This window comes from Phyllobates terribilis, unplaced genomic scaffold (assembly GCF_046119375.1).
Source record: "Phyllobates terribilis strain yellow unplaced genomic scaffold, ASM4611937v1 Scaffold_3__8_contigs__length_932513732, whole genome shotgun sequence".
NCBI classification, from domain to species: domain Eukaryota; kingdom Metazoa; phylum Chordata; class Amphibia; order Anura; family Dendrobatidae; genus Phyllobates; species Phyllobates terribilis.
In genome coordinates, this window is record NW_027362763.1 from 699,222,132 (window position 1) to 699,248,373 (window position 26,242).

Sequence of the window (26,242 nt, forward strand, 5' to 3'; positions counted from 1 at the left end):
AGTAAAGGCTAGGTATTCAGCTGGGGTCTGATATTAGTAGCCTGGGAAGCTCCGTGGGTATTACCCCCTTCCCAGGCTTCAAACATTTGCCCCAGCTGTCTGCTTAACCTCCGCTAGAGACTAAAATTACGGGGAACCCCACGCCAAATTTTTTTAAAATAAATCCTTTATTTTAACACTAAATGACAAGTACAGTAAGCAACACTGTCACTGTACTTATTATATATGTGACTGACATGTTTCTATCTATCTAATCTATGTGTGATGCTCTATCTTTCTGTTCTAAATTGTCGGGTACCGCTGCTGAATTGCCGGCCGGCTTTTTTAAAGAGACGGTGCACGAAAACACTATTATTTTTTAAAATAAATCCTTTACACTAAATGACAAGTACAGTAAGCAACACTGTCCATGTACTTCTTATATATGTGGCTGACATGTTTCTATCTATCTAATCTATGTGTGAAGCTCTATTCTTTCTGTTCTAAATTGTCGGGTACCGGTGTATGCCGCTGATGAATTGCCGGCTTTTCATGTTTCACTGTGAGCACTGTTCCCATCGATTTGGGCAACCACCTCCCCCAATACATTCTACATTATTGTTAGTTGTTTTCCTTCATGTAGAATTAACCTACAAGGAAAGAAAGGGTTTATTTTTTCATTCCGATATTTGTGTCCCATTGACTTGCATTGGTTTCCGGTATCGGAATCGGCGATATCCGATACTTTTTGAGTATCAGTCCGATCCAATCCGATCCGATATTTCCTGATATCGGAAGGTATCGCTCAACACTAATCGGGAGATTAGTTCAGAGATGTATGGAGGAGAGAGGTTATCGATCGTTTTGTAGGTCTGTGTTAGTAGTTTGAACTGGATACACTGGGAGCCAGTGGAGGGTTTTGCTAAGGGGGGTAGCATAGGACTAGCAAGGCGAGAGATGAGTTATCAGGTAGGCCACAGAGGAGGATGTTGCAGTAGTCGAGGCGAGAGATGATGAGGGCATGCACAAGCAGTTTAGTAGAGTGAGGGTTGAGGAAAGGACGGATTCTGGAAATATTTTTGAGCTGGAGGCGACAGGAGGTGGCGAGAGCTTGGATGTGGGGTTTGAAGGACAGAGGAGTGTCAAGGGTTACTCCGAGACAGCGGATTGCCGGTACAGGAGAAAGTGTGATGTCATTTATTGTGATAGAAAGATCAGGTGGGGAAGATATGTGAGATGGGGGAAAGATGATGAGTTCAATTTTGTCCACATTGAGCTTGAGGAAGCCGGAGGAGAAGAAAGAGGATTTGGCTGCTAGACATGCTGGGATTCTGGACAGCAGAGAGGTGACATCTGGGCCAGAGAGGTAGATCTAGGTGTCATCAGGGTACAGATGGTACTGGAAGCCATGGGATTTTATGAGCTGTCCCAGGCCAAGGGTATAGATTGAGAAGAGTAGGGGTCCTAGGACAGAGCCTTGAGGGACTCTAACAGAGAGGGGGCAGGGTGAGGAGGTAGTGTGGGAGTGGGAGACGCTAAATGTGCAGTTAGAAAGGTATGAGGAGATCCAAGATAGGGCAAGGTTTTTGATGCCAAAGGAAGAGAGGATCTGTAGTAGGAGGCAGCGGTCAACTGTGTCGAAAGCAGAGGACAGGTCAAGAAGAAGGAGTACAGAGAATTGTCTGTTAGCTTTGCCTGTAAGTAAGTCATTGGTGATTTTGGTAAGGGGAGTTTCGGTGCAATGGTGGGGGCGGAAGCCGGATTGTTGGTTGTCGAAGAGAAAGTTAGATGAGAAGTGAGAGGACTGTTCAGCGTGAATGTGTTGCTCAAGGAGTTTGGAGGCAAATGGGAGCAGTGATATGGGTGGTAGCTGGACAAGGCGGTTGGGTCGAGGGATGGCTTTTTGAGGATGGGCGTGATTGTGGCATGTTTGAAGGCAGCGGGGAAGGTACCAGAAATTAGTGATAGGTTGATGAGATGGGTTAGGGATGGGATGAGTGTGGGGGTGAGGTTGGGGAGGAGGTGTGATGGGATGGGGTCGAGTGCACAAGTGGTGAGGTGTGATTTGGAGAGGAGACGAGTAAGATCTCTTTCCGTGATGTTGGGAAGGTAGGTTATGGGGGAAGGGCAATGGTCTAGAAAGCAAAGGGGTTGTTGTTGGACAGTAAAGACTTGCTTTGTTTGGTCAATCATGTTTTTGAAGTGTGTGGCAAACTCCTCAGCAGAGATGAGGGAGGTCGGAAGGGGCAGTGGAGGGCAGAGGAGAGAGTTAAATCTGTAGAATAGCTGTTTGGGGTTGTAGGATAGGGAAGATATGAGGGTTGTGAAGTAGGCCTGTTTAGCAGATGTGAGGGCTGATTTGAATGCGAGAGAAGTCATCTTGAGAATGTGTTTTCTTCCAAAGCCGCTCCGCAACCCTGGACGCTTGTCGAAGCTGTTTACTGAAGTTGTTGTGCCAGGGTTGCCTATTGACTCATCGTGCTCTGCCATGCACAAGAGGGGTGACCTAGTCAATAGCTGATGTGATAGTAGCATTGTAGAAAGCAGTGGCACTATCTGTGTCGTGGAGTGAAGATAGGGATGTCAGTGGTAGAATAGAGTCAGAGAGTGGGTGGGTGTCTAGATGTGCAAGGTTTCTGAGGGGGTGTGCTAGTTGCTGGACATGGGTGACAGGTGAGGAGGACAGGGACGAGAAAGTGAGTAGATGGTGGTCAGATAGGGGTAGGGGGAGGTTGTAAGGTTAGATAGGGAGCAGAGTCGGGTGAAGATGAGTGTGTGTCCGTCTGTGTGGGTGGCTGAGGAGGACCAATGAGTAAGTCCAAAGGATGATGCAAGCGACAGGAGTTTGGATTCTGTTGACTGACGAGTGTCATTGGGGATGTGGAAATCACCCACAATGATTGTGGGAATGTCAGCAGAGGGAAATTAAAGAAGCCAGGTGGAGAATTGGTCAGTGACCGGGCCTGAAGGTCGGTATATGACAGCCACTTAGAGGTTGGAGGGAGAGTAGATGCGGACAGAGTGGACTTCAAAAGAAGGGAGAATAAGGGAGGGTAGAGGTGGGGTAGGGCTAAAGGTGCAGTTGTTAGAAAGGAGAAGACCCACTCCTCCACCATGTCTGTTACCAGGGCGAGAGTGTGGGTGAAGTGCAAGCCACCGTAACACAGCACAGCAGGGGAGGCAGTGTCGGAGGGTGTCAGCCATGTCTCTGTGATGCGATTGAGAGACGTAAAGAGGTCATGGACAAAATGGAGCTTGTTGCAGACAAAAGTGGGCATTTCAGAGTGCTCCAGGGAGAGGAAGCAGGGGGGTGGGGATCCGAGGCACGGGTTTTACGTAGGAGAGGTTGCGGTAGTTTGCAGTTGGTTTGAAGCGATAGGAGGGGGAATTGGTGGAAGGTGCAAGCTGTGGTGTTCCAGGAATGGGAGTTATGTCGCCTGTTGAGGAGAAGCAGAGAGAGGGAGAGCAGGTGGGAGAAGGAGAGTGTCCGGCTTGTGTTATGTTTTGGTAGGATAGATCTGAGGTTGAGGAGCAGGTCTGTAGATGAGGTCAGGTGGGGAGGTAAGAGGGAAGGAGAGATGATGATTTGGTTAGAGAGTGCTGGGGTTTGGGGATAGCGAAGGAGAGTGAGGATTAGTGGCGCAAAAACAGTAAGGGCATATGTAAGCATAATGAAAGTTAAGTGTGAATGAGAAAGAGAAACTAAGTACAATTAGTATATTGTCACTTGTACCTTGTATAGTTACTTGTATAAAAACAAAAACATTCAAAAGTCTGAAAATTTTGACACTGTGTTGAATAATCTGTGTTTTGCGGGTACCCAATTACTGTAATGTGGCTCAGAACACCTCGATAGGTGTTTCAGCCTCACGCTGGGAAGAACATTTGTAATCCTTTAAATGCACTTAAGAAATTGATGTTACAGCCCCACAATCTGTTAGGGGCCTTGCTTCCCGGCTGATTGTAAAATATCCCACCGTTAATTGGATCATCAGAATGTGATCCTCGTTCAGGTTCTCGGATTATATAAGACTGTCTTTGCCCGGACGCGTTGAACCGACGTCTTCCTTCTCAGGATATCTTGCCCCTTAATGTAGATAAGTGGTATTTTTCATCAATCTTAGCTCGCATTAGAGAAAAAAAAGAAAGGAAAATGTCAGTTCAATGTGGGGTGTTCAACGTAATTCAACATCTTTTAATTTAATAACTTGGGAAAGTTACTATGTCCACGACCTGGTCGACACATCTTCTGATAGAGCATCTTGAAGGTGTTGTCTGCCTTGCTAATGTCCTGTGTCCAACGCTTTTAGTATTTCGACAAACCACAGGAGCTTTCTAAATCTTTATTGTAAAGTTTTCCTAGGATCGTCTAAGTTATATTCCTCAACTGTGGCCCTGATTCATCATTGTTCTTTCTCCACCTCTCTGGAGAAATTTGCTACATTTTTAGTGCTTTTTGTAATATTTGCGCCTTATTCTCTATGGCCCTGAATCATCATGGACTTTGTTCCAGTTTTTGTCTAGTTTTGTGTAGGTTTTTTTTTTACACCCAATTTATTATTTTGTTGGTGCCTTTTTTGATGTCTATTATATGAGCTCAACTTTTTTTGTCATTGGGGTGGGTTTCAATACGTTGGCAGAATTTAGCAATTCTAGATTCTTTATCTTAGACTTTTGTAAAAGCAACAACCCCACTCTAGTCCCCCTTGTATTATTTTTGAGCATGCCAGTTTTTGGTGCAATTGTTATGTCATTATGCGAAATGGGAAACTTTCGAAGATTTCTTGCGTGGTTCACAGAGGCACTCACCACTTGTCACACTCTCATGATTCATTAAGAGGCATTAATGAATCAGGAGCATCTAATTCCAGTACACCCCCTCATCAAGAATGGTAAGAAAATTGACGTCTTGAAAAATTGGGGCCAAAAAGCATTTTTGATTTTGCACCAAATTTGTGAACCGCATGCTCAATTTTGAAGAATTTGGTGCAAAAAACATCAGTGAATACAACGAGAGAAAAAAAAAAGTGACTTCAATAGACCACAAATGATGAATTGGGCTCTCTGTCTTTAACCATCCACTCCCGAAAAGCTTCCGACCTGCAGTTTCAAACTCCCTCGTGAGCACGTTAAGCGAAATGGTTGTTTGATGCTATGGTCTTCTAAGGAAGCCACCGCCAGCTCAGACCTCACTGCTGGATTCCTTTAATATCACACAGGGGCTGGCGATGTGCTACAAAGACACCATGTGGCACCATTTTATTGTATTGTTATATGGATTATAGGCTATAGATGGTAACTTTTAACTTTTTTATGTCCATCAGATGATTAGATCTTGCATGGAAAACACGTAATGAGAAGAGAAGGGAAACATGGCAGAAAACTACGATGAAATATCACACCAGTATTTTTTCTTTGTAAATATATAGTTAATGGAACCATAAGTAAAATGGATAAATTTAGATTTAATACTGCCACAAAAGGCAAAATTTTTTAAAGGGAACAAATTGGTATAAAAAAAAAAATTTAAGAAAAGATAATCAAATTCCCACGGCTCCCGATCTGACTCTTATATGGTTTCCGCTGGTTTCTACTTTCTGGTCTCTTCTCGAGACTCAGGAAACATCAGAAAAGCCCAATCAGCCAATTACTGAGCCAGTGATTGCCCAGATGAAACGAAGACGTAAAGATCAGCAGGGACCGGGTAAGAGACGGAACAATAACGGGACTGTGGTGCATCGCTTAGAGTAGATCAGATATTTATATCTTTTTTTTTTTTACCGCTCCATGGTAGTAATTCTCTGGACAGCCCCTTTAATGAGAGGGGTAACAGTTTAAAGGGGTCCCACATACAGCCATAACTTGAAACTCCTAGGAACCGATGAAAAAAAATATATATGCGGTCTCTTACCCAACATTTTCCATTTCTAACATTTTTGTTGTTTTACGAGACCTTTTGAGCCACCAAGCATGACTTCTACTTCTGTACCCCCAATATATGCCTGTGGTCCAACACTTAGATAAGTTGGTGCAGCAGATGGAAGGCCTATAACTATGTAACTTTGATTAATCTGGGGGTAAGGGAGATTGTTGTTGGATCTGTGGACATCTTGGTGCTTTTGGCCATTGGAGATGCCCTTCCACCAAACCTTAGCATAGGAGGCATTTAGAAAGTTGCACCCAATCCTGACTGTTTTCTTGGAGAATAATTAACAATCAAATATAGAACCCCTTGATGGTTGGTCAGTTAATTATAAGGCATGTGGACACTTTTATTCAGTATCTCCCATGTAATTAAAAGGGGTTGTCTGGTTTAGGGAATTTTGACTTCATAGAGTCATCTGTTCATGATCCTTGTCTTCTACAGAGATCAGAGAGTGGCTGCAAAGAGTGTCTCCTACTCTGGAGGACTCACGGGTAGTACTGCTTTTACCCTGTGGTGGAGCTGCAGGAGAATTGGACACTCCTTAGCAGAGCAATTATTTAATTAAAGCAAAGTATTGAGGAGTAGAAACTGGATCATAAGTGTCCTAGAATAAGAAAGGATCAGAAAAAATGAACTCTGACTACAGATAAATTGTTCAATTAATAAGCTTAAAAGTTTGGATCTATTTGGCAAAGATGAGTGGATCTATTGAGATTCAGATTCGTCAAATCTGCCAGATTTTACTTGGAAATTCAATTTGCAGCTGATTTATTTTATTTTCCCCAAACTGAATGTCCCTTATTATGCTCTGGGATCTGGAGAGAACTGAAGGCATAATAAACGTAAGATGTAGAAAAAATAATAAAACAACTATTATTCACCTCCCCGGTCACTTCCGCTGCTCATTGTCACTCATATGGTTCTTGGTGCCTCTTCTTACCACCTCAGCACGCTGAAACCGTGGCATCTTCAAGCAAGACCGGGACATATAGTACAGACCAAAAGTTTGGACACACCTTCTCATTTAAAGATTTTTCTGTATTTTCATGACTTTGAAAATTGTACAGTCACACTGAAGGCATCAAAACAATGAATTAACACATGTGGAATTATATACTTAACAAAAAAGTGTGAAATAACTGAAAATATGTCTTATATTCTAGGTTCTTCAAAGTAGCCACCTTTTGCTTTGATGACTGCTTTGCACACTCTTGGCATTCTCTTGATGAGCTTCAAGAGGTAGTCACCGGTAATGGTTTTCACTTCACAGGTGTGCCCTGTCAGGTTTAATAAGTGGGATTTCTTGCCTTATAAATGGGGTTGGGACCATCATTTGTGCTGTGCAGAAGTCTGGTGGATACACAGCTGATAGTCCTACTGAATAGACTGTTAGAATTTGTATTATGGCATGAAAAAAGCAGCTAAGTAAAGAAAAACGAGTGGCCATCATTACTTTAAGAAATGAAGGTCAGTCAGTCCGAAAAATTGGGCAAACTTTGAATGTGTCCCCAAGTGCAGTTGCAAAAACCATCAAGCGCTACAAAGAAACTGGCTCACATGAGGACTGCCCCAGGAAAGGAAGACCAAGAATCACCTCTGCTTCTGAGGATAAGTTTATCCGAGTCACCAGCCTCAGAAATCGCAGGTTAACAGCAGCTCAGATTAGAGACCAGGTCAATGCCACACAGAGTTCTAGCAGCAGACACAGCTCTACAACAACTGTTAAGAGGAGACTTTGTGCAGCAGGCCTTCTGTTATGCACACGCCCGGACTGACTGGCGTGTGCGGGTGTTGTGGTTCCACTGGACCATGGACCGGAGAGTGCCTGGAGGGGCGTGACTAAGTATCTGGCCGATCCGACCAAGGTGGCACGACGGCATACGACGCCAGTGCACCAGGGAGAAACCAGGCAGAGGGACCAGGTGCTACTCCAGGTCAAACTCCGGACACGGGGGTTGACCCACACTGGGATTACTGGAACAGGCAGGTTAGGCTGGCACAGACTGGTGGATGTAAGCAAACACGGCAGGTATGCAGATGGGTGGATACAGGCGAGTATGCAGGCAGGGAGGTACTGGCCGAAAGGACGGGCTGGAGCACAGAGAGGTTAAGACCCAGTACAGACTGGGTCACAGAACCGCAGATGCGGTAGACAACCACAGCAGAGAGGGAACGCCCGAAGCGGTGGGCAAGAACAGAGCAGGACGGGGCTGCAGGAGCAGCGAGCACAAGCAGTGCAGGACAGGACTGCCGGAGCAGCGGGCAGAAGCAGGGCAGGGCGGAAACCGCAGAAGCAGTAAGCAAGATAAGAGCAGAGCAGAAACCGCAGGAGCGGCAAGCAAGGCAAGAGCAGAGTGAAAACCGCAAGAGTGGCAAGCTAAGCAGGAGCAGAGCGGACACCGCAGAGCGGTAAACAAGGCAGGAGCAGAGCAGAAACCGCAAGAGCGGCAAGCTAAGCAGGAGCAGAGCGGACACCGCAGAGCGGTAAACAAGGCAGGAGCAGAGTAGAAACCACAAGAGCGGCAAGCTAAGCAGGAGCAGAGCGGACACCGCAGAGCGGTAAACAAGGCAGGAGCAGAGCAGTAACCGCAAGAGCGGCAAGCTAAGCAGGAGCAGAGCGGACACCGCAGAGCGGTAAACAAGGCAGGAGCAGAGCAGAAACCGCAAGAGCGGCAAGCTAAGCAGGAGCAGAGCGGACACCGCAGAGCGGTAAACAAGGCAGGAGCAGAGCAGAAACCGCAAGAGCGGCAAGCTAAGCAGGAGCAGAGCGGACACTGCAGAGCGGTAAACAAGGCAGGAGCAGAGCAGAAACCGCAAGAGCGGCAAGCTAAGCAGGAGCAGAGCGGACACCGCAGAGCGGTAAACAAGGCAGGAGCAGAGCAGAAACCGCAAGAGCGGCAAGCTAAGCAGGAGCAGAGTGGACACCGCAGAGCGGTAAACCAGGCAAGGGGATAGGACTCTGTTCACAAAGAACAGACGGAGAAGGAAAGGCAGAACCAGAAGCACGCACAGTACTTACATAGAAGTAGCGAGCGTACACTAAATTCACAACAGAGGTACAGAGACGACGAGAAGGAATTTAGGAGCGGGTTCAGACTCTGCAGAAAGACGCAGAAAACAGACATAGAGGGAAAAGGGAGACAAGGTTAAAGTAGAAACGAGGCACAGACAATAGGGAACAGAGGAACGGGAATAGAGACAGCAAGGCAGGAACACAAACAGGACTCTGTTCAGATGGGAACAGATACCGCAAGGCAGGAACACAAACAGGACTCTGTTCAGACGGGAACAGATACCGCAAGGCAGGGACACAAACAGGACTCTGTTCAGACGGGAACAGATACCGCAAGGCACTGACAGGCAGATCTAGGAATACGGCCCCTAGAAGGCGAAAGAACAGGCAAGAAGCGTGTTCACAAGAACAGACCACAGTTCAGACACAGAACTGGAAAACAGGCAGGAAAACAGGATAGGACCTGGCATGTCAGAGACAAAAAGCCAACTGACAAGAAATAATGCTCAGGCGCCATCTTGAGGAAGAAGGTGGTATAAATACCCAAAGATGGACAGCAATAGGCTGAAGGTGCAACAGGGGCGTGTCCGCAGCAGGTACAAGAAACAGGAAGTTCAGCGGGCGTCGCCCTATGCAGCCAAAGTGGAGCAGAGCAGAGCACAAGGAAAGAAGCCAGACCAGGAAGCTGGGCGGGAGATGAAGTTTGCGATCTTGCATGATGAGAGATGGAACACCATGCAAGAACGCCGCCAGGTATGCTACAGTACCCCCCCCCTTACGCCCCCTCTTCTTCAGGCCTGCAAGGATCTTCCGCAGGGAATTTGGGGGCCAATCCCTCTCTTCAAGGAGATTACTTCTATTGTCCACAGGAGGAGACAAAACTGGTCTCATAATCTGGATGGCTAGGATGCGACTTCCCATCCAGCCATCTTCAGCAACAGATGAAACGGGTGTAGTACCAGAAACAGCACACAAAAAAGTCTCTCTACATTTATTTTTAGGCAGCACCCCAAAAAGTTCAGGAGACAACTGGAGGTCCTCTGCCAGGTTGGAGGGGTGCAGAGACTCGGGGGTAGCCTCTGCTTCGGGGTACATCTTGTCAAGCTCACAGGATGAAATGGGCAAAGTATCAGGTACAAGGTGTAGAGAAGACACTGCCTCTTTGTTATGTGGTGGTACCCCGGAGGATTCAGGAAACAACTGGGGGTCCTCCGCCAGGTTGGAGGGATACCGAGACTCGAGGGTAACCTCTGCTTCGGAGCACACAAGGTCAGACTCACTGGAAGAAGCGGGCAAGGTATCAGGTACCGAGTAAAGGAGAGTCTCTGTCCATTCGCTATCAGGTAGCACCCCGGAGGGTTCAGGAGACGACTGGAGGTCCTCCGCCTGGTCGGAGGGGTGTAGAAACTCGGGGGTAACCTCTGCTTCGGAGTACACTAGGTCAGACTCACTGGAAGAAGCGGGCGAGGTATCAGGTATAGAGAATAGGAGAGTCTCTGTCCTTTCGCTACCAGGTAGCACCCCGAAGGGTTCTGGAGACAACTGGAGGTCCTCCGCCTGGTCAGAGGGGTGTAGAGACTCGGGAGTAACTACCACTTTGAGGCACCCATTGTCAGGCCCACAGGACTGAGCGGACGAAGTATCGGGTACCGGGTGTAGGGAAGTCTCTCTCCAATTGTCATCGAGTGGTATCCCGGAGGATTCAGGAGGCAACAAGGGGTCCTCTGCCAGGTAGTAGAGGTGTACAGACTCGGAGGTAAACACAGCTTCGGAGCATCCTTGGACATGCACACTGGTTAAAGTGGGTGTAGAATCTGATGCCAGGTGCAGGAAGCTCTCCTGTGTGGACACTGGATGGGTAGCAGTCTCTTCTGGCTGGAGAACTGGTGCACCACCCACGCACATCACCCGCTGGGGCTTCTCCGGGATACAGGAAGATGAAGCTTCAGTAGGGACTTCAAGGTTGGGGTCTGGAGGTCTCAGGGAGGACAGACCCTGACGTGACGGCTTGCCTATGCGTCTAGCGCGTCTGGACTGCCTCTTGAGGTTGGGAGCAGTATTCCGGAGAGTGTAGTCATCCTGAGTGGATTCAGGGCAAGCAACAGTCTTTTCCGGCAGGAGAACTTGTGCGCTACCTATGCACATTACCCGTCGGGGCTGCTCCGGGATACAGGGAAGTGAAGCTTCAGCAGGGGCTTCAGGGTTAGGATCATCGAAAGCCAAAAGGAAGGCCACCAGGAAGGCCTGTAGGTCAAGAACGATAGGATCCTGTGCTTCCCATAGGGGGTTGATCCATTCCAAGGCATCACCCGCTAGGTTGGACATTATAAATCCCACCTTAACCCGATCAGAAGAATAAGCATTAGCATAGAACCGGAACTGCAGCAAGCATTGCCACACAAACGCACGGCATTGTTTTGGATCCCCGTAGTACCGTGGTGGATCCGCGGGAGCAGGTGCAGCTTCAGCAGGGACTCCAGGGTTGGGGTCATCGAAGACCATTAGGAAGGCCACCAGGAAGGCCTGCAGGTCAAGGACGATAGGATCCCAAGCTTCCCATAGGGGGGTGACCCACTTCAAGGCATCCCCCGCTAGGTAGTCAATTATAAATGCCACTTTAGACCAATCAGAAGGAAAAGAAAGAGGGTAGAACTTGAAGTGCAGCATGCATTGCTCCACAAATGCACGACTTTGTTTTGGATCCCCATAGTAATGGGGCGGATCCGCAGGAACGGGTGCAGAAAGCTCCATCTGGACGGGTGCGAAATTAGCCTGGAACTCAGCTAGAGAAAAAAAAAAAAAAAATTATTTATTTATTTTTAATGCACGTATTAGCTGGAAAACGTCTCAGAGAGCGAAGGCCGTGGGGCTCAACGGGAACCATGGCCTGAGCATGCTGTTATGCACACGCCCGGACTGACTGGCATGTGTGGGTGTTGTGGTTCCACTGGACCATGGACCGGAGAGTGCCTGGAGGGGCGTGACTAAGTATCTGGCCGATCCGACCAAGGTGGCACGACGGCATACGACGCCAGTGCACCAGGGAGAAACCGGGCAGAGGGACCAGGTGCTACTCCAGGTCAAACTCCGGACACGGGGGTTGAACCACACTGGGATTACTGGAACAGGCAGGTTAGGCTGGCACAGACTGGTGGATGTAAGCAAACACGGCAGGTATGCAGATGGGTGGATACAGGCGAGTATGCAGGCAGGGAGGTACTGGCCGAAAGGACGGGCTGGAGCACAGAGAGGTTAAGACCCAGTACAGACTGGGTCACAGAACCGCAGATGCGGTAGACAACCACAGCAGAGAGGGAACGCCCGAAGCGGTGGGCAAGAACAGAGCAGGACGGGGCTGCAGGAGCAGCGAGCACAAGCAGGGCAGGATAGGACTGCCGGAGCAGCGGGCAGAAGCAGGGCAGGGCGGAAACCGCAGAAGCAGTAAGCAAGATAAGAGCAGAGTGAAAACCGCAAGAGCGGCAAGCTAAGCAGGAGCAGAGCGGACACCGCAGAGCGGTAAACAAGGCAGGAGCAGAGCAGAAACCACAAGAGCGGCAAGCTAAGCAGGAGCAGAGCGGACACCGCAGAGCGGTAAACAAGGCAGGAGCAGAGTAGAAACCACAAGAGCGGCAAGCTAAGCAGGAGCAGAGCAGACACCGCAGAGCGGTAAACAAGGCAGGAGCAGAGCAGAAACCGCAAGAGCGGCAAGCTAAGCAGGAGCATAGCGGACACCGCAGAGCGGTAAACAAGGCAGGAGCAGAGCAGAAACCGCAAGAGCGGCAAGCTAAGCAGGAGCAGAGCGGACACCGCAGAGCGGTAAACAAGGCAGGAGCAGAGCAGAAACTGCAAGAGCGGCAAGCTAAGCAGGAGCAGAGCGGACACCGCAGAGCGGTAAACAAGGCAGGAGCAGAGCAGAAACCGCAAGAGCGGCAAGCTAAGCAGGAGCAGAGCGGACACCGCAGAGCGGTAAACAAGGCAGGAGCAGAGCAGAAACCGCAAGAGCGGCAAGCTAAGCAGGAGCAGAGCGGACACCGCAGAGCGGTAAACCAGGCAAGGGGATAGGACTCTGTTCACAAAGAACAGACGGAGAAGGAAAGGCAGAACCAGAAGCACGCACAGTACTTACATAGAAGTAGCGAGCGTACACTAAATTCACAACAGAGGTACAGAGACGACGAGAAGGAATTTAGGAGCGGGTTCAGACTCTGCAGAAAGACGCAGAAAACAGACATAGAGGGAAAAGGGAGACAAGGTTAAAGTAGAAACGAGGCACAGACAACAGGGAACAGAGGAACGGGAATAGAGACAGCAAGGCAGGAACACAAACAGGACTCTGTTCAGACGGGAACAGATACCGCAAGGCAGGAACACAAACAGGACTCTGTTCAGACGGGAACAGATACCGCAAGGCAGGGACACAAACAGGACTCTGTTCAGACAGGAACAGATACCGCAAGGCACAGACAGGCAGATCTAGGAATACGGCCCCTAGAAGGCGAAAGAACAGGCAAGAAGCGTGTTCACAAGAACAGACCACAGTTCAGACACAGAACTGGAAAACAGGCAGGAAAACAGGATAGGACCTGGCATGTCAGAGACAAAAAGCCAACTGACCAGAAACAATGCTCAGGCGCCATCTTGAGGAAGAAGGTGGTATAAATACCCAAAGATGGACAGCAATAGGCTGAAGGTGCAACAGGGGCGTGTCCGCAGCAGGTACAAAAAACAGGAAGTTCAGCGGGCGTCGCCCTATGCAGCCAAAGTGGAGCAGAGCAGAGCACAAGGAAAGAAGCCAGACCAGGAAGCTGGGCGGGAGATGAAGTTTGCGATCTTGCATGATGAGAGATGGAACACCATGCAAGAACACCGCCAGGTATGCTACACCTTCATGGTAAAATAGCTGCTAGGAAACCACTGCTAAGGACAGGCAACAAGCAGAAGAGACTTGTTTGGGCTAAAGAACACAAGGAATGGACATTAGACCAGTGGAAATCTGTGCTTCGGTCTGATGAGTCCAAATTTGAGATCTTTGGTTCCAACCACCGTGTCTTTGTGCGACGCAGAAAAGGTGAACGGATGGACTCTACATGCCTGGTTCACACCGTGTAGCATGGAGGAGGAGGTGTGATGGTGTGGGGGTGCTTTGCTGGTGACACTGTTGGGGATTTATTCAAAATTGAAGGCATACTGAACCAGCATGGCTACCACAGCATCTTGCAGCGGCATGCTATTCCATCCAGTTTGCGTTTAGTTGCACCATGATTTATTTTTCAACAGGACAATGATCCCAAACACACCTCCAGGCTGTGTAAGGGCTATTTGACCAAGAAGGAGAGTGATGGGGTGCTACGCCAAATGACCTGGCCTCCTCAATCACCAGACCTTAACCCAATCGAGATTGTTTGGGGTGAGCTGGACCACAGAGTGAAGGCAAAAGGGTCAACAAGTGCTAAACATCTCTGGGAACTCCTTCAAGATTGTTGGAAGACCATTTCCGGTGACTACCTCTTGAAGCTCATCAAGAGAATGCCAAGAGTGTGCAAAGCAGTCATCAAAGCAAAAGGTGGCTACTTTGAAGAACCTAGAATATAAGACATATTTTCAGTTGTTTCACACTTTTTAGTTAAGTATATAATTCCACATGTGTTAATTCATAGTTTTGATGCCTTCAGTGTGAATGTACAATTTTCAAAGTCATGAAAATACAGAAAAATCTTTAAATGAGAAGGTGTGTCCAAACTTTTGGTCTGTACTGTACACTGCAACCTTACGACGCGCGCTCTAGGCCAAGACTTCTGGCAACTAGGCTCGGGAAGTCTCTGTCTTTGTGCAGGACCTAGTCATGGCCAGAATTCCCAGGCTGGATTGTGTGTCATAAGGTCTCGGCATACATCTTGAAGTCATGACATCGCCCCAAAGTCTCGGCCTGTGAAGAGAACCAGGGTTTCAGAGCCATGACTGTAAGACAAGGCAGCGTGGACTTATGGGAAAAAGTCTGAAGCGGAGGTGGCCGGGAGGTCAGTAATGAAGTGAGTATTAATTTTTAAATTCTTTTTTTTAACCTTTTGTTGGCCCAAAATGGCGGTTATCGTGTTGAATTCATGCAGAGTAAATTACATATAATCTGCATTCTGGAGAATACGTATTTTTGTTAAATTTGAGTAGAATTAATTGAATAAATTTGCCAATCTCTACTCTTTAGTAAAAAAAAAAAATTCTCTTGTCCTAATGGATAGACTACCACTTGTCTCATTAAATTCAGACGTGCCCTTCTTTACCTTTCCTTTTGGAACGACAGATACCGAGATGAGTGGAGAAAGATGACTGGCTTTAAAAAAAAAACAATGAGATTTTGTGATACACTGTCGGGAGTTTCAGATACTGTATGTGTCCACCCAATGGTTATGATAGGACTTAAAGCATGTTAAGATAATGTATTGCATAAAAATTGAGAAAAAATAACGGTGGCCAAATCTCTATTCATCCGTTCCATATTTGCAAATTCAAATAATATATTGCAAAAATAGTTGTAGAAAAACATATTCCAATTGATTTATTTAACTTTTAATGCAAAACTCTTTTTCTACTTGAGAGTGTAGAAACGATCATACTCTTTCCACCATTATAATATTTTGCATTAATTTTTTCATTTTTCTTGCATTTATACTCTAAATTGGTGTCATGCTCAAAATTGGTGTCACTCAATGCACATGTCCTTGCAGGCGTCTTATCCCTCCCCCACAGAGCATTTTCTTTTTGATCTGTAACCCACAATTACATTGTTGTAAAGCTCTACATACAGATGTGATGCAATCTGCTTTCCGTCCTCATCGTTCTGTGCATTTCCCTGTATTAGCCTCAGCTTGGTTGCTGGGAATATGCCTTATTGGTACAATCCATGCCTATGCATAAACTGGAATGAGACATTGTAACAGTAACCTCACAGTGTATGAACGTATCGTAGATCTAAATGCGTCCTGAAAGCAAGTGACAACTGCTGACATAACTGTGGTTCACCACCAATTCCCAGGAGTGAGGTGACGCTGGACATGTATTTACCAGTGAATAACTGTCTAAGGTTTTTCGCAACAGCGGAAAATTTGATTACTCAAATGCTGATATGTGAGTTGTCATATATGTGTGTACAGATAGATAGCGGTCAAAAAGCATCTACAGATTTCACCTACAGGAGCCCTTATGACCTCCAATTCTACACCATCTCCATTAAGAAGGATTTCAACAAGATTTTGGAGGTATCTTCCTCCCTTCATCCTTTAGAACAGAGGTCCCCAACCGCCGGTCCGCGGACCAGGACCGGGCCGTTGGGGTTTTTCAGCCGGTCCGCGGCGCCGCTGACAGCTAGCTCCGCGGCCCTGCGCCTGGTCAGAGCTCGCTCTGTGTGGATTTATAATGTTTTCTGCCATAGCCGTGACAGCTCGCAGCTCCTGGCAGAGAACATTATGCAGGACGGGGTGGGGCGTCGGGCGGGTCTTAGTGACGCGGCCCTCCACAGCACAGCATGGTGTGTTCCTGACGGGGTGGGGCGACAGGCTCTCCTCACTGACACGCCCCCGGCAGAACATGTTATGTGGGGCGTGCTGGGGCAGCAGACTGGCTTCAGTGACGCGGCTCCCGGTACCGGTGTTCAGTGTGTAGCGCTGCTAAGCAGCAGCGCTGTATACACTGACGCTCAATGTACAATGCTGCTACTTAGCAGCGCTGTACACCGAGGTCCCGCCAGCATCCTCCCCATACAGCTCCACCCCTCCATAACCCCACCCCCATATGACCAAAGCCCCGCCCCCACCCCCACCGGGCCATGGAAAACTGGTCTTCCTTATAGCCGGTCCCTGGTGCAAAAAAGGTTGGGGACCTCTGCTTTAGAACATTTGCAAGGTCATACAGTGATATTGGGCTGACAATCTCCGCTCTAGTCCATCCCAAAGATGTTGGATGGGGTTGACCTCTGTGCGGCCGGTCATGTTCTTACACCAAACTCCCCTAACCATGACTTCATAGACCTTCCCTAAGCTTCCCATAAAGGTGGAAGCTACAATTGTCCACAATGTCTTCTCTTGAATAATTAAGATTAACCTTCACTGGAACTAAGGGCCCAAGGCCGACCCCTGATAACAAGTCCATAGCATTATTCTCCTCCACCATCTGTACACCTGGCACAATGCTGTTAGGGGGGGTAACATTCTCTTGGAATTCACCTAACCCAGATTCCTTCATCAGATGCTGGATCCATCACAACCTCTGTCCATGCCATCAATTAGGGTATATGAATATCAAAGAGGAGCCCCCTCTGCCCAGAAGAATCCCCTCAATGAGCTAATAATGAGACTTGCTAATTGTGGAGGACTTAGATTTTCTATGGTTTACATCTGCATCCTCTGAATGGTCATGAAAAATACTAGTAGAAGGTGGACATTTGTCTCCTTCGCAGGTTAACTATTAGTTATTGGAAAGGGTCTTGTTAGCGGCACCCACCGCAATCATCATTATTCTGGCTATATAGAAGAAATGAGGGGTCGCTCACTGTTTATTATGTGAGGGGTGCTCTGAAGTAATATATTCCAAAAGCAATGATAGAAACTTCGGCACTCCAATATTTTTCCATTTTTTGAATGTTTTTAAAGGCTTTAAAAATAGATTGGGAGAGTTACTTAGATAAATGCGCCAAATTCTGTTCAATAGAACCTTAACATGCCAGACAAAATAAAAACATTTAGTATAATAATGCAAATATTTAGTATCCATTATGTATTTTATACTTTTTTTTGCATGTACCCAGAAAAGTGAGTAGCAGCTCCATAGGTTTTGGGAAATAGGGTTTGATTACGATAGGAAGGCTTGGTTTATTTTGTGACAATGTTTTGTTGCAAAATATTGGCACAAATTAAACCTATAGGTTGTGTAAAGTTGGAGACAAAAAGTGTCTACAGTGGCTCCGAATTTATCGTCCAGCATGAGCCACTTTGATACATTTGGTGAATTTTTGGCCTGTCTAGACAAGTTTACACTGCCTAAATATTAAGGTTGTGTTCACACGTTGCGTTTTTGGCAGCGTTTTTTTAATGCAAATTTAAAGCTGCTTTTTACAGTACCAGCAAAAGCTGAGATTTCAGAAATATCATGTACGCGATAGCTTTTTTTTCTGACTGAATTGGAAAATTTTTGAAAGTTGCGGAATGTCAATTCTTTCAAAGTTTTTGCAGCGTTTTTTTCACCATAGAAAGCAACGAGTAAGTGCAAAAATGCTGCAAAAGTCACAGCTACATGTAATCTTCACCTAAAAACACAACAAAACAAAGCAAAAATGCAGCAAAAAACGCAACAAAAACTTTTTTGTATTGCCTGCAGCGAAAAAGCAACATGTAAACACAGCCTAAATTGGATTAATACATTCCCCCAATGCTTTTTAGAGCATGTAGTTTTTGGTGGCTTTTTTTATGTACTTTTCACATTACAAATGACGTGATTCATGAAACATGTGATTAAAAAATGTTTTATCTGATGATTTGTTACCAAAAAAATACAAGACAATGAAGGTCTGTGGAAGAAAAATGCCATAAACTAATTTAAAAAAAAACTTCTACTAAATCTACAGTATGCTCTAATCCCGAAAATACTAGAGAACATAAAAAAAAAAAAAACACTCTTCGAATTCTGTAATATTTCCCTATTGAATGCAAAAACTCTGGGTTAATGTCAGTCTGATAACGTAGAAGCGGACGCAGTGTCTGGTCTTAAATATATTTTTGGGCTGGGTGACTTTTTGACATTTTTCCATTATTTTTGTATTATTTCTTCTATAAAACACGTTGCAAACAAAAATAGTTGACGCCATTTTTTTCCTTCTGCTTTTTTTTTATATTATTATTTTAATTCAGCTTGGAAACAAAATGAATGTGAGAAGGAAAAACTCAATCAGCGTATTTGAATCATTAATTTGAAATAAGGTGGTTTTCAAATAGGGGTCAGGAAAAGTTAATGGGTCAGAGAGAGGACTGCCAAAATCATCCATCATACCAGATGAGGCTGGCACGGCAATGATGAAATATAAAAAAAAGTTCTAATGTCTAGAATACATTCATGCATGCGCTGGGGAACTTTAGAAATAAATCAGAAGTAATAGACAGGCAAGGATATTTTTCACTCTTCTGTTCCTCCTTCGAGACTGGGATGTGCAAATGTTACTTTGGGTAATAGATACAATTTGCCATGCGAAGAGATTCACTCGTTAAAATGTTGGGCTTTCTCTAAAGAAAATACTGTTCTGTTGAGATCGGCTATTGATTTATTGACTTTTTTGATTTGATTGGGATCTCAGTCCTTAATACATCATAATTTGTCAGCGGTCACAAAAGTCATGGACCAACTGTACCAACAATCAATAAGGAAAGTCAAAGAAGTTGTAGGTTCGTCTTTGTCGTTGTAAGCCTGTGTGTACAGGGTTCTCAAGCGCTAAATATCACTTTCAAAAACACTTCTTTTTTACCTTTTTATTTCGGTCGTGGCCAACATTACACTAAGTGGCTGCAGGAGTCAACCACTGATCTAAGAGGTGACTTCATAATGATGCCTATGCTACGGCCAGTAATTTGTGGACTCATCCATGTGGCGCTAGATGACGCTAAAGGGTTGGTTATTCCCAACATATCAAGTTATATCACCTATTACCTATTCATTGGATAGGTGATAGCTTACTGGTCGCTGAGGATCTAAGCATCGGGAACCCTTATCAAACCACAGACTGTTGGAAATGGCTGAGGACAGTGCTTGGCAATGGAGTAACTAGAGTTCCATGAGCCCCAATGCAAAATTTGGACCTGAGCCCTCATCTCAATGTTGGTCAGATGTACGGGCCTTTGTACTATTCTAGATCCTATAAAGACATACGTGTTCACCCTCCATATAAGAATGTCCCCATCCTTGAACTTTCCTATAGTAATGTCCCCTGTCCTGGCCCCTTCTTGTAAAGATATCCCCCATCCTTGCCACTTTCTGTAATAAGTTCCCCTTTTCTGAACCCTTCTGGTATTATACTCTTCCTGGTATAATATCCCCCATCATGACCCCCATCCTGGTATAATGTCCCCCATCTTGAACCCCTTCCAGAAATAATGTTCCTCATCCTTGGCTTCTTCTTGGTGTAATGTCATCTGTCCTGGACCTCTTACTGGAATAATGTTCCCTTTCCTGGCCCCTTCTTGTAATAATGTCCACCATCCTGATATAATGTCCCCCATCATGTGTCCCTTCTTGGTATAATGTCCCCATCCTATCACAATGTTCACCTACCTGGGTGCCTTCCTGGAATAATGGCCCCCATCCTCTTTTAATGTACCACATCCTGAGCCCCTTCCTTGTATAATGTTCCCCATCCTGGGCTCTTTACTGGTATAATGTCTATTCTGCCATTCTTTTCCAGCACATGGAAAAAAAATATTCTTCTTACCTTCCTCTGCTCCCACGACATGCGGCATTCTATTCTATAGCCTGCTACTAACTTTGGCGTACCAGCTATGGGCACGCTACTCGTGACGAGCACACTGACAGAAGCTGATTTTCTGGTGGTGTGTATTGCAGTGTAGGGACACATACTGCAGTGCAACCATATTGAAATAAGTGCTGGCAATGGTGCACTCCCTCCTACTGGTGTCCGGTGGCGGTCGTTACACCCCTGCCACTTGGCTATTTCCGTCAGTCACAAAGACAATGAAAGCAGCAACAGTGTGCTTGTGATGCCATTGCTCTATTCAAGCAATGGACTTCAGAGCCTTATACTTGGAATCAGTGGGGCAAGTTAATAACGTGCTAATATGAGAATATCGCATCTATGCCAATCTTTGGTCATACAATGGCCTTGACTGTGAATGACTGATCAACCCCAAAGTTTCCATATGAGGGACAAGTCATAAGAGAAATGTAAGGAATGGATCCAAAAAATTCTGACCATTTTTGAAGTTTTCCGATCATCATATAGGAAAAAATTTGGCTTGTTCAACAGTCATAATAATGTGATTTTGCTAAAACTGTTATGTTTCAAAGATAAGGGGGGGTTGCAACTAGAAACAAACAGAAAAATATACTTTATCTAGGCAAAGTATGGACCTCCTTAGTGGGTTGAAATAATTAGTGGTGATCAAGCAACAAACAGCCAATATGTTAGCGCCATTATAGAGATCATGACAAGGAGATTTCATCCACATTATGAGGCAACTTGCTTAAGAGTATTCGATTATCGAATGGGTTGTGTCAGGAACACTACTCCTATCCATATACATTGCTTATATAGCACAATTAATTCCATAATGGTGTATAGACATCACCTTCACTGTTTCCATTTGGGCTCACAATCTAAATTTCTTACAAGCATGTCTTTGGAGTGTGGGAGGAAACCGAAGAACCAGGAGGAAACCCACTCAAACACAGAATCTAAATAGATGTTGTCCTTGTTGGGATTTGAACCCAGGACCTCAATGCTAACCATTGAGACACCGCGCTATAGACCATATGCACATTAAAGAGGTGGGTCACCCGGGCGAACCAAAACAGAGAGTAATTTCTTATTTTGGTATACTAGAGCTATCCATATATTACATATGAATTTTTGGCATGTAATACTATATTTTGTCCAGAACATCCATCGAATGGCAAGTGCCTGGCTGGTTGAGGTTCCCCTTGAGGTTCCTAAAAGTGTCAAATACAAGACATAATAAAGTGTAGTAGGAAAATGAATCCCAGGTGCCAAAAGTAGATTGGGGTCAAGCCAATCTGTCGTTGCCAGCCGGGTCTCTGTGTAATGTCAGGGGTTGTAGTCTCCGTGGCGGCGACCCGGTCCCGTGGCTCAGGGTGGTCAAACCAGTGGCGGATCTGTTTACTTGGTTTTTAATGTTGAAATGTCCGACTACGCCACCCGCGGATTGCGGTCACTGATAACCGCCGCTGCGGGGTGGACCACTGAGGCTGATGTTGGGTGCGCAGCAGAGGGTAGTATAACGCCCCATGGAAGGAGTATAGCCTCAGGGCAGCGTGTGTAGATGGTGAGGGTTGTGGTGCATGGGCGCAGCAGAAATGACTCAGAGTCCGTGCAATGCAGTTCAGGATCTTTACTGTTGGTAATGAAGAAGGCCCTGCCGGGAGTACTGGCTAACATTAGAGGCCTGGTCAGTCTGTGAGCGAACAAGAGTCCCCCTGGCCAGGTGGAGGTGTAGGCCGTCCCGTCTGACTGCACTCTTCCTGGCTACCCTGCTGTAGTCGTATAGTAGCCCACGTCCCTGAGTGTACCGTGAGGTGCTCACCCATATGGCTGGTGACTTGGGGCCTTTGGTACCTTCCGCTCCTCGATGGCGGTGCCAGTCCCTTGCGTGTGACTGAGCCTCCGGGCTTTCTATGGCCAGAGGACCTGAAATCCCCTGCCAGGTGGTTTCTGCTGCTGGATGCTGGATGTGGATATCCTCACAGCCTCGGACTCCGGTGTCCGGTTCTCTGCCTCTTCGGCCAAGACGAGCTCTGCTAGCTCCAGTCCCTGGCCTTCAGCTCCTGTCTCCTACAGAGCTCCTTGCTGCTCCTCTGTCCCTTCCTCTGGAACTACTCCCTAACCCCGCCCCAGATCCAGTTTATAAAGGGCAGGTTCCTCCCCTCCCTGGACTGGGGCAGGAGGCGTTGCATGCAATAGTGCTCCTGACCAGGAAAACCCATGCTCGCTCTCAGACATGGTATTTCTACCACTGTGGCAACCGGACCCCCTGGGGTGCCACATTCCTCCCTGGTAAATTTTAGTACTCCGGGACTAAACACATTTTATGAAAACATACATAACAGGGTATAAGCAATAACACATCAACATATGTACAAGGAGTTCAGTCTTTATAGGTCACGGCGCTTCCGTAACTAGGTGTCCATGTCACCCAATATGTATTTTGAGGGACCCGTCCCAAACTCTCCACGTAGGCCCTGGGGTGGCTACAGGGCATCGATGATCCGGCGATGGACCACCTCTTCAGCCACCTCCACGGTTTTTTGTTCTGTGGTCTGGCACAAAAGGGGCACTTAACAGGTGCAGCTATTCACAAGGTACAGTTCCGGTTATTCATTGTCCATAACCTGTCAGTCCATAAACCCTGTCGGGTAACTAGAGAAACATAATTATTATTCATGCAACAAACATAAAACATTTCAACATTTGCAATATACAGGTATATATCATTTTTTTTTCTAGATTCTCCAGCGAGCGGGCTTCTGACCTCTAGTGGTCCTGGTGGACCTTCGTAACACACTATCTGGTAGTGTTCTTTCTGGGTCCCCTGTTTCCACCCCTTGTGTAGTGGGCTCGCTAGTGTCTGCACTACAGGTGTTTGGAGATGTTACGGGTAGGTTGGGCAGCTTTCTGCGTACTCTCTGGCTTACCACGGGCACGGCAGGCTCAGTACTAGCAGAGGGTTGATTCTCCTGGGCTGCTGGTATGGAATCTTCTGCCTCCGGGGCTGGTTGCTCTCCCAACACTACTTGCTCTTCTGTAGGCCCTTGAGGGGCTGGCTGGAGAAAGGTACGGACGGGTACCACAATAGCATTGTTAATTTGTGTCCAGGACCGGGGAAATTCTCCGAGTACTGTACTGACCATTTCTTCCCTTTCCTCTGCGGGTTGAGGGCTATCTTGGTCTTCATCAGTGCTTTGCAGCTGCTCGGGACACTTCTTCAGGTGGCATCTGGAGATAGTGGCTGTGGTCTCTCCTCCATCCTTACTGATAATGCATACTTTCGGATTTTCATGACTTGAGTGCAGTACTGTGTACGGGTCTTTCTCCCACTGGTCATCCAACTTATGGAGCCGCCTCTTCCTCTTCAAGACCTGCTCTCCAGGTGCCAGGGGAACAGCGGGAGCATGCTGGTTGTAAGTCCTCTCTTGCCTTTCTCTTGCTTGAGACAGACTTCTCTCAACACTCTCCTGCACTTTCCGGTACTGCTGCTGCCGTTCTGTATCCCAGTCTGCCTCAGGCGAGGTGTCCTCAGGTGTCAGGACTCCCATATCCAGGTCAATAGGCAGCTTACCAGGTCTTGCTCTCATTAGGTAAGCCGGGGTGCAGTTGGTGGAATTTACTGGGATGTGGTTATACAAGTCCACCAGATCAGGCAGTTTTCAGGCCACAGACTGCGTTCTTCCAGGGGCAATGTTTTCAGCAAGTCTATCACCACCTGGTTCATCTTCTCGCACAATCCGTTGGTTTGGGGGTGATAGGGTGTTGTCCTTATCTTCTTGCAGCCATACAGGTTGCAGAACTCCTGGAAGACCTCCGCTTCGAAGGTTGGACCTTGGTTAGTCAACACTTGCTCCGGATACTCGTGTGGACGGCAGAAATGCTGCTGGAAGGCTCTAGCTGCTGTCTGAGCTGCTAAGTCCTTGACAGGGACCACCACCAAGAACCGGGAGTAGTGGTCTACGATGGTGAGGGCGTAGACGTACCCGAACCTACTTGGAGCCAGCTTCACATGGTCCAGGGCTACCAGTTCTAGTGGCTGCTTAGTGATGATGGGTTGCAGGAGAGTCTTCTGGCTGGCACGGTCCTTTCTTCTCAGGTTGCACGGGCCGCTGTCTCTGCACCGTCTCTCAATGGCCCCTCTCATGCCTACCCAGAAGAACCGTTCACGCAACAGGAACTCCAACTTCTTCCATCCAAAGTGCCCTGCTCCGTCGTGGTATGCCTCCAGGACCATAGCCGCATTTTGTCTCGGGACCACTACCTGCCAGGTCAGCTCATGTGTCCGGGAGTTGACAATTCTCCGGCACAGCTTCCCCTTGTAGAGAAACAGTTTACTCTTCTCCTTCCACAGCTGTTTGGTCTCTTCCGGAGCGTCTGGGTCAAGGCGGGCATCAGCCTGTGTCAGCATCTCTTTTACCAGGCGGATGGCTGGGTCACTGTCTTGCATCTCCGCCCAGCTGTAGTGGGGTAAGGGATTGAACGTGGCAGAGTGCTTGTCCCTTACACAGTGGGAACACTGGGTAATCCCATGACGGTGGAAGGCAGGGAGTTCAATCTCTTCCAGTTCTTCTGGATCTTCCCCTCCGTCCGGCAAGTTCGGCATCCTGGACAGGGCATCTGAGTTGGCATTTGTGCGTCCCGCTCGGTATTTGATGGTGAACTCATAGTTGGACAGCCGGGCCATCCATCTTTGCTCCAGGGCACCAAGTCTTGCAGTGTCCAGGTGTGTCAACGGGTTGTTGTCCGTGTACACAGTGAACTTGGCAGAGGCTAGGTAATGTTTGAAATGTTCCGTCACTGCCCACATCACTGCCAGGAACTCTAGCTTGAAGGAACTATAATTCTCAGGGTTTCTCTCTGTGGGCCGTAGTTTTCGGCTGGCGTAAGCAATTACCCGCTCTCTGCCCTGCTTAATGGCTCTCAGGGCCTCCTGCAAATTCAAAGCATAGTCCCGTATACTGTCTTATGCCCGCTGTTTGCATCCATAAAATTTTAGCTTGATCTCTGCTGAGAGGTGCGGGTATCAAAAGTGTCCTTTAGACGGGCCAGTATTTCCTTTACAGTCCCCTTTTCCCTGGCTGACCAGGACTTCACTTCTCTTTGGGCTGCTCCGATTAACTGGCCTATCAGGATGCTCACTTTTTGTTCCTCGGACAGGGGGTATACTTTGAATAGGCTATTCAGTCTTTCTTTAAAGTCGCTCAGGGTATGCGACTCCCCTGAGTACTGGGGTAACCATGCCGCTCCGGGGATATACGGCATCGTGAACGGCATCACTGCGGCAGCAGCCGCGCTGGCGGTTGGAGCTCCCTCCATTCCTGGTGTCTTCCTCCCCCCTAGTTAACCGTGGCCTACCTTTCGTTGCTTTTTCTCCGTAGGCCTCTGCTCCGCAGGCGATCGTCGGGGTCGAGGACCTTGCGTCGCGTGCTGGTGACGTCGGTGTCCGCTGGGCTCCTTCCAGGACCTTGCGCAGCGTCAGTACGTAAGGCGAGGCTTCAGCTCTCGTGCGCTTTTGGCGTCCACGCCCCTCTTCTTCCCGTGCAGCGTCCCAAAAATGGCGCCCAATGGAGGGAAAATGGCTGCGGATGGCGGGAAAATGGCTGCGGATGGCGGGAAACTTCACCGCGGTAAGTATCACAGTCTTTCTTCAGGCACGCAGTACCCAGTGGTTGCGGGCACAAAATCCTGCCGACTACGCCAAAGTTGACGCGCCCCTGGGCCGTGTGTGTGGGAATACCCGGAGTCGGGTCTCTGTGTAATGTCAGGGGTTGTAGTCTCCGTGGCGGCGACCCGGTCCCGTGGCTCAGGGTGGTCAAACCATTGGCGGATCTGT